This window comes from Etheostoma spectabile, chromosome 9 (genome assembly GCF_008692095.1).
Source record: "Etheostoma spectabile isolate EspeVRDwgs_2016 chromosome 9, UIUC_Espe_1.0, whole genome shotgun sequence".
Taxonomy (NCBI): domain Eukaryota; kingdom Metazoa; phylum Chordata; class Actinopteri; order Perciformes; family Percidae; genus Etheostoma; species Etheostoma spectabile.
In genome coordinates, this window is record NC_045741.1 from 11,837,644 (window position 1) to 11,846,372 (window position 8,729).

The 8,729-nt window shown below is 40.2% G+C and overlaps 1 protein-coding gene across 3 annotated transcripts in view; it reads left to right on the forward strand.

Annotated features, from left to right (window-relative positions):
* The window catches only part of ddah1 (dimethylarginine dimethylaminohydrolase 1), a 75,373-nt gene that overhangs the window by 37,883 nt on the left and 28,761 nt on the right, over positions 1-8,729 (forward strand). Inside the window, exon 1 of one of the 3 annotated variants that reach the window (XM_032525150.1) lies at positions 2,987-2,995. The exons of the other annotated variants lie outside the window; for them this stretch is intronic. The gene's annotated coding sequence lies outside the window, so the exon portion shown is untranslated. Of the gene's footprint in view, positions 1-2,986; positions 2,996-8,729 lie in introns of those variants that run through there. 3 annotated transcript variants of the gene reach the window in all.

The window sequence follows — 8,729 nt, forward strand, 5'->3', positions numbered from 1 at the left end:
CTGAAAAGAAATAAGTGGAGAAATCAGACCAATCACAAAAGCTGGTCAGTCTGACGTCATGTTGCCTGAGCTCATTACTATTCACAAGCTCACCCAGTTGCGTTGGGTAAAGGATACTGATATCAAGGCTCTCAAGCTGTATAATTTGTATTTGATTTGATTTCATTTTATTATCTGTCTTCTCTCAAGTTTGTCTTGATGAGCACATCGATGACATGTGTTAATTTTGTCTTTACATATTATAAACATTCCTAGGTGCAGTTTAGGGTTGAACAAGATATTGTTTTTTTATCGTCATCGCAGTACCAAATGCCCCAATAAACACAAAGCAAAAGGCTGCGACAGATCACAAAATATACTCAGAGATTTTCTGTAGTAGTTGAAAGAAAATATCAGTAGAAAAGTGCCCTTTAAAATGTAATTGTCATTTTTTTTTTTAGTGGTGCCTTTCATATTCTATTCTATGTTCAGTAAAAGACTGTTGGAAAGGATTTACTTTCCTTTGTCTTTAATTCAACAAGCAATTTGTTGTATTTTAGCAGAATACTAAAAGCAGTACACTTGAATTTTTTGTGTAAAAGTCTTAGCACAATATTCAACAGAGTTGTCACATAATTTCCTCATAGCATGGAGCCCTGGTGCAGTGAGACTTTGTTTAGATTTCAAATGTTATCAAGTTTAAGCTGGCACAGTTGCCTTATAAGTCTGATGCTTAAAAGATAGGCTCTGTGTGTGTGTGTGTGTGTGTGTGTTTGCATTCATGAGTGTTGTGTGTCTGTGCATGTACATGTAAACATTTCTTTTTGATGAGACAGTGTAAAACCGTACAGATGCTAACATTCGGCTATGCACCTACAGAATAATCTGCACATTGAAGTGAAAACACGTTGCATGAGAAAACATGTTGTTTTCTCTCACAAGTGCAGCCACAGTCAAGTTTGCACATAGTTATGCATTCTTTGTTAGCTTAAGTTTCCATGTTGAAGCAAAGGCTCGGCTGGGGGCTATTTTCCTACCCGCTTCGCTTACCCAATGAGGTCACACCATCCAGAATCCAGAGAATGTTAAGAATGGCAAGTTTTAAGAGCTTCTGAACACCACTATATGTTATCAGATGGAAGGGGGCTGATTGAGAGGGGAGTTTGAAATGTGTTCCACTTCTATAAAGGTGAAATGAAGAGGGGGAGGAGGGAGTGACCCAAATCCAGTTTTTTGTATATCAAGATTGATTTAAAAAAAAAGTCCGGACAAAAAAACACATGAAATGTGATTTTTGCAAAGCCGATTCAAAATGAAATGTGATTCAAATGGAATTTCTAAAGATGCACCTTGAATGCTCTGGTCATTCAAATTGGATATCCAAGTCTCTTTTAGCATAGTGCTACGGGGGACAACATGGAGGAGAACAGCAGTCCGGGGACAGACGCCAAAATAAATTCTCTGCTGGCACTTAAGAATGATGGACCTACAATTCTCATGCTTAGAAAGTCGCGTCACAACGTAGCTACGTAGTTACTGATGCCTACGTTGTTACCACAGCAACACCTGCAGATAGGTTGGGGATGTCTAGACAAAGGATTCCAATATGATCACTTGCAAATGTCGTTTTAAATACTTTATTTGAGTAATAAATCAGATGTGCCTGCAGTCTGTACATACCCTAAGATGATAACATTATCTCAACAACAAAAGCAGAATTCACAACGGAACTTTGAATTTGTTCAGACACAAATTAAGTGACAGGAATGTCCTAATTTAACCCCCAAATCAGTTTAATTTAGATTAAATTGGATTACTTATGATCAAAGGCAGTCGGAAACTGCACAACAAGTGAACTAGTTTATAACTAAGCCACATGCCGGTCATTATTTAGATGTGTGTTTTCTAAGTTGAAATAGGCTAATTTAAGCTAATTTGTTCTAATTCTGTACAATAACATGTTTTGTAAGACCCAGTTTCAGCTGATGGGTCCTTGTCCCACTGTACAATTGGGCTGCAACTAAAAAAATATTTAAAAAAAAAAATGCATTTTCACTATTGAATATATTCTTGATTAATCGATTTGATAGTTTCTAGAGTCCCAACGGTATTTAATTTGCTATCATATAAGACAAAGAAAAGCAGCAAATCTTCATACGAACACTTTGATGGAAAATTATTTATAGTATACATATGCCAGTTAATACCAAGTCTGGAGTTTATAAGACTGAAATTAAAAAAAAAACATTAGCCTTGTCTATCACCCCCCAAAACCTGGCAGAAACACAAGTGAGGCTGCAAATCCCACAAGAAAGATTATTATCATAGTTCATGAGTTTCACATTGTTTAAACTATCCTAAGATTATCTAAGCAGTTTAGTCTTCCAGTTTTATTCATCAACTGAATCATAGAAGGTGCAGTATGCAACACAAAACACTGGGTCTAAGGAATGTCTGCTCTTCCAAAGTAAAGTGTCCGATACAGCAGAACCAGAAACACTCAAATTAAGCAGGTACTTCTGAATTTCGGATGAAAAAGGCTTTTCATTGTTTTTGTTATCTTTGAAAAAAATCCCAGACTTTAGGGGTTTATTATCAATAATGTATTCTAATCATTATGAAACCTGCCCAGTTATTTCCTGAAAGACGAGACATCCTGATGTCCAGACGAGCAGAGAGGGTGGGGGGGAACAGGGTTGGTAGTCCGTATGTTTTTTTTTTGACGGGGTTCAGGCAGAGATGCTTGCTATTCCCTCAAGTGTCTGGAAAGTGTGCCGTTTCCATTACAGTCTGTCTCGTTTCACTTCATCAGTGGCGATGTTTTTGCATGGAGGCCCGAGGCTAAAATGCAAGCTCTGTGGCCTTGTGAGTCCAGGCCTCAGCAGTGCGAGGTAAGCGAGGGAGTGACTGTGGCCCTCCTAGATACACACATGGGTTACATGTGCGGCTTCAAAGACATAGCTGGATGGGCCTGACTGCTGGCAGCCTGTTTTCACTGACAGGAAAGCAGGAGGAGGTTGCCAGTGACTGGTTTAGTTAGCTAGATGATTGGAATGGCCAATTTTGAGAAATGATAGGCTTACTGTTTTGCTAGTTGGCAGACTGACTAACATGCTAACAGGCAAGCATACTACAGGGCATGCCGGACAGTTAAACAATGAGCTGAAAGTTACTATAAAGCAGAGAGGAGTTGCAGATTGAGGTGATATTACTCTGTGGGTTCATCAGTACGAGCAACCCCTTTCACAATGTTGCGTTGGTTTCACATTGTTTTCAAATACATGACTATAAAAATCAAAAACCAATCAGCAATCAACTTACAGTGTAGCGTTCCTTGAATGGATCTGCATGTCTTACAGTTAGGGTTATGCTGCTGCAAAAGATGTCCTTGGCTTTCTAAAAATGGGTACCTTTCTGTACTTTTTGAAAGTACACAAATGCCTTTAAACACAACCAGCATAATCTCTTCCATTTTCTTTCAGCGTTGTATAATCTTAGACATCCTCAAGTAGCGGTAGCCTACAATGATGACATCAGTCATACATTTAATTAGACTGACACACAGCCAACAACCCATCTTGGCATAAAAGCATAATGATGCACTTAAGGCAACTTTTCAGAGGTTGAAAATTGAAAAATAAGGGGATAGAATACCAACTGCTGTTAAATAGTTTGGACAGTAAATACTTACTGTACCCTTAACTAACTAATCCACTAAAGTGAACATCATCGTTATGCACCGACACGAGGGAATCAGCTGCTACTACTATTGACGGAGAGTAGAACCGTCGTAGGAATAGTTTTGTCCTAATGGCGTATCTAAGAAAAAACAATAAAAGTGGAATGAATGCAGGTGTCTCTGCTGTTTTTCACTGTCAGGACACTTTGTTAGGAAATACATTCTACAGTTACATAACTATTAGGCTCACTTCGTGACACTTGCTCTTTGTCTTTCCTGGCATTTCACAATTGTGAAGTAAAAGTCTTGTGAATTGTCACACTTTCAAAGAAAATAAAGTGTGCACAATATCCCTAGTTAAGTACTTATATACTGATGAAGTACAGTACGTCCTGTACTCAGCTGCAGTGCTCCTGATGCCGATTTCAGCAGAGGTGACGTCACGCTGGCCAACAGTACCGGACTCATTTTCCTTTTTTGATTCCAGCTGATGTGTGAAGTGTTCTGCAACAAACCGGAGATTGGCAGACAAGTGATGCATTAGTTCCACGATGTTTCACTTTCACCATGAACCAACATTTTTTTATTGTTTGTATTTTGATCGTGGCTCATCTCTGTTTTCTGCAGGTTTTCCATCACCCTTCTCCTTATTTCAAAACTATGTATTATATAGTTACTAAGGCGTGAACAAATACCACATTAGAAACTGCATTGATATTTGGTATGAATGAAAACTGAAAAGCGTCCATTGCATAGGTAGTAAAGTAAATGCAATGGACGCTTTTCAGTTTTAGGATGTAAAACTATCCAACAAAAAGGATTTTCTGATTCTTCTTCTTATCTCATTCATACCAAATACCAATGCAGTTTCTAATGTGGTATTTGTTCATGCCTTAGTAACCATACAATACATAGTTTTGTGTATCTTATCATGAAATGTTACAAAGTGATATTTTATCGCCACCCCTGCAAGACAAAACATTAATCTGTGGTGTCGTAGAACCTTCCTCTCCACACCAGTGACAGCTAAAGTTGTTTCCACAAACCTGGGCCTACACTGCTTGGCAGTCCGGGTTCTCGGCAGTTAGTCAGACTTGTTTCAGGTGAGGGTTTGCCTCCACCAGGGCTGTGCTTTGTCACCAATCCTGTTTGTGATTTACGTGGACAGGATATCAAGGCGTAGTCGGGGTGGGGAGGGGTTGCAGTTTGGTGGGCTGGGGATCCTATCACTGCTTTTTGCAGATGATGTGGTCCTGATGTCATCATCGGCCTGTGGCCTTTAACACTCACGGAGCTAAGTGTATAGCGACTGGGATGAGGAAAAGCACCTACAAATCTGTGGCCATTCTGCGGTTCTTAGCCGGAAACCGATGGAGTGCCTACTCTAGGTAGGGAATTAGTCCTTACCCCAAGTGAAGAAGTTCAATTACCTCGGGGACTTGTTTGCGCGTGAGGGGACAATGGAACAGGAGATTGGTCGGAGAATCAGCGGTATTACATTCACTTCATCACCAATTGTGACAAAAAAGAGCTGAGCCAGAAGGCAAAGCTTGCAATCTACTGGTCAGTTTTCATTCCTATGTTCACATATGATCACGAAGGCTGGGTCATGACCGAAAGAATAAGATAAAGGGTACAAGCGGCCAAAATAGGTTTCCTCAGGAGGGTGGCTGGCGTCTCCCTTAGAGATAGGGTGAGAAGCACCGTCATCCGTGAGGATCTTGGACTAGAACAACTGGTCCTTTGCGTCAAAAGGAGCCAGTTAAGGTGGTTTGGGCATTTAGTAAGGAAACCCCCTAGGCGATTCCCTAGGGAGGTGTTCCAGGCACGTCCAGTTGGGAGGAGGCCTTGGGGAAGACCCAGGACTAGGTGGAGGGATTATATCTCCAACCTGGCCTGGGAACGCCTCGAGATCCCCCAGTTGGAGCTGGTTAATGTGGTTCGGGAAAGGAGAGTTTAGGGTGGATGGATGGATGGATCTGCTTGCACTTCTGTTGTGCTTAACTGCTCCCAAAGTAACTTATAAAGGTATTGATTCTGATAAATTTGGACTCAGAAGTGACTCAACAATTATTGACTACAAGTAAGGTTGATTTTCTAGCTTTAGACAGGCAACTGTGAAAATCGCTAACACAGTTGTGTCAGAAAACCAGCCAAGACCCTGTAGAATAAATACACCAGCAGTCCTGAGAATATGTCAGCCAGTGTGCAACAAACAACTATAAGCCAGCATTTTAACCTTCTAAATATTCACCGTAACAGCTGCGGTGCATCCCCAGTTTAGAAGTCTGGATGCATTACAGAGGTTTACCAGTGTGCAGACAATGCTATTTCTAAAAGAAAAATGTTTTTGTCATCTTGGCTTTTTCTCACATTTGTGTGCTTCTCTGTGCATGAGGTCTGTTTTATTCTTCTAACACATCATCATGCAAAGTTAACTCTCTTACTGCTAAATCCCTGAAGTATGGTTATTTCCACATGGTTTTTCCTCTATTATACATTAAAGGCTGATCCCTGGATCCAGCCCTGCTGGTTAACATTAGCACCTGACTTCTTGTTTAATGCTGAAAAGAGGAAAGAAAATATTTCTGGGAAAGCCCTTCATTAACATTTATGGGAAACCTTTTGGCCCATCTTGTTCTTTTTCCCTTTCAAGATTAAAACAGTCTTTTTCCTCATTTTTTCATACCAGCCCCTCCCACACATCAAACTTCACATGGCTGCTTTGGGAAATCCCTCAAAATGGACAGTTAGTCTGTACTTTGCTTGGCAAATTCCACTTTTTTCCCCTTTTGGGCACACGTCCATTGCATTCTTTGGAAATCGTGGGTGTAACGGTGTGGTATGGTGGTGTTTTCTTTCAGCAGAACGTGTTTCCATGCTGTTTTTAGCATTCTGGACGAGCAAAGAGAATCGCTGGAACACCTCAACAATGAAAAGAATGCAGATGTGAAATTATAGAAATATTGTTCAATCTAGACAGTATGTGTGGCTTCAAAAGGTGGTCATATATTTTGGTTGTATAAGCCCCCAGTCAACTTCATTTGTTATTTTTATGTGGCAGATATTTATCATGTCAACAGCTTGAGCAAAAACTAACAGTCAGTGCACACAATGGGATGAATGTTTGAGGGAAGAGCCCTTGTTAGTCACGCTCCTCATATCCAGTGAGGTCAAAACTCTCTAAGTCTAACTCCCCTTATCCTCCCACCTTATTTCTGTGGCTTTCCTGACCTCTTAGCCGGGGGTTCCTCCTTCTCTGAGCAACCCGGCACTATACACTAAGAGGACTCCCTGCGTGGGATGGAAGAAAGAGAGAGAGTGGGGAAAGCCTTCAACAAGAACTTCATCTTAACGTGACTATGTGATTCTCCTCCTCCTTTCTCGACCCTTTTTGTAGCTCTATACTCCCTGCTTTCCACTTCACTCAAAGAACCAAACAGATCTTTTGTCCTCCCTTGGAAAAAGCCATGGTAGGTCAGGCTCTGGGCCACATAGGTCCACAAATCCTTTGCAGAGTGTGTTTGGTTGGACATTCCGTTCTGTGACACACCTTGGGCCTCCCAAATGTTGAAACAGCTTAAATATGTGGGAGCTCTGGGTATTTTTACTTTGGCTTTCCAGAGGCCTCAACCCGTTAACAAAAACAAACACAATGGGGATTCCTACTGGAATCGTCTCAATTGGAATCATCTATGGTACACGTGACACGCATGCCAAGTTTTGATTCTGTAAGGGTAAGAAGAGTTGGTTAACCACAGCGTTCGGAAAGCCTGACAGGTTATGGGAAATGACTTCTGGTGACAGTTGTCAGGCATTCCACTTTCCATTTAACTTTTTGTTCCTTTTGTCGATCCAAAACCATATGTACTTCCACAAAACCTCCCTGTCAGATGTCTGCTGAAGCATATTACCATCCCACATCAGTTCATCCTGTTTCTGAATGTCATTCAATACATTCAGTACAGTCTGATTGAATTGTTCAACAACAGCTTTTGGATTTCAGGCAGCCCGCACTTTGTTCCCATCTCCTTAAAGGGCCATGCCACTGTCTTTGCAAGTTTTAGCTGCATTAACCCTTGTGTTGTCCTCCCGGGTCAAAAATGGACAAAGAATTGAAATTTTTGTCCCTTTTTCAGACTTTTTTTTTTTTTAGTTTTCACTAACACCACCTTACTTCCACTAGTTTTACACTACTTTTTGGAATTCAAGGTCAATAATCTTCATTTAGTTAGACTTATACCTAATATTTGAGTTAAAAAGCAGAGATTATGAATTATTTTGACTAATAGTTAAGATCAGAAGACCAAGCAGATGAGTTTATTGAGGAATGAAAGTGATCAATTGTATTTCCAAAGAGTGTTCAATGAAATCCAATCCATTTTTTTTGGTAATTTGGTTAAAAAGAAACCCATACTTCAGATATAGAAATTTTTTTACAGGCGTCAAATTTGACCCGAGGACAAAAGGAGGGTTAAACAGTCCCTCAAGCATTTAACGCCTTTTTTGAGATTGTTGCGGTCCAAAATGCCTGTTTTTGCAGGAGCTTTTGTAGAAAAATTGCAATAAAAGTATCAATGTTTTGTATGTTTGCTGCAACGAAGTTGCGGGAAACCGTGAAAATTGTGATTTTTTTTTTTTTATATTTCTGTAAAAGTAAAAAGTTAACATTTTTTGGGAAGAAAAAAATTACTCTGGGCTGAGATTTCCTTGTAACCTTACCTAAAAGGCTCAGGGGGCTGCAAATTTTGGTATAATATGAAAATGGCTGGTGGATTTAAGACAAATATGTATAATATATTTATTGAATGAATCAAAGATGAACATATCTGTCAGTGGCTTGTTGATCTTTACATTGTTAGTTAATTTCCTATCCTGGGACACACGTTCATACGGTTTGATAAAGTACTTATTAGACTTTAACTTATCATTGCACTTACAGTGATGAGCGTAGGTCAGTTTAGGTATTTAGTGTACATCTCATCTCCGGTTTTTCCTGCATTCACCGTGTGTGTGTGTGTGCGCGTGTGTGCGCGGGTGTGTCAGTCAGTCAGTCAGTCAGTCACGGGGA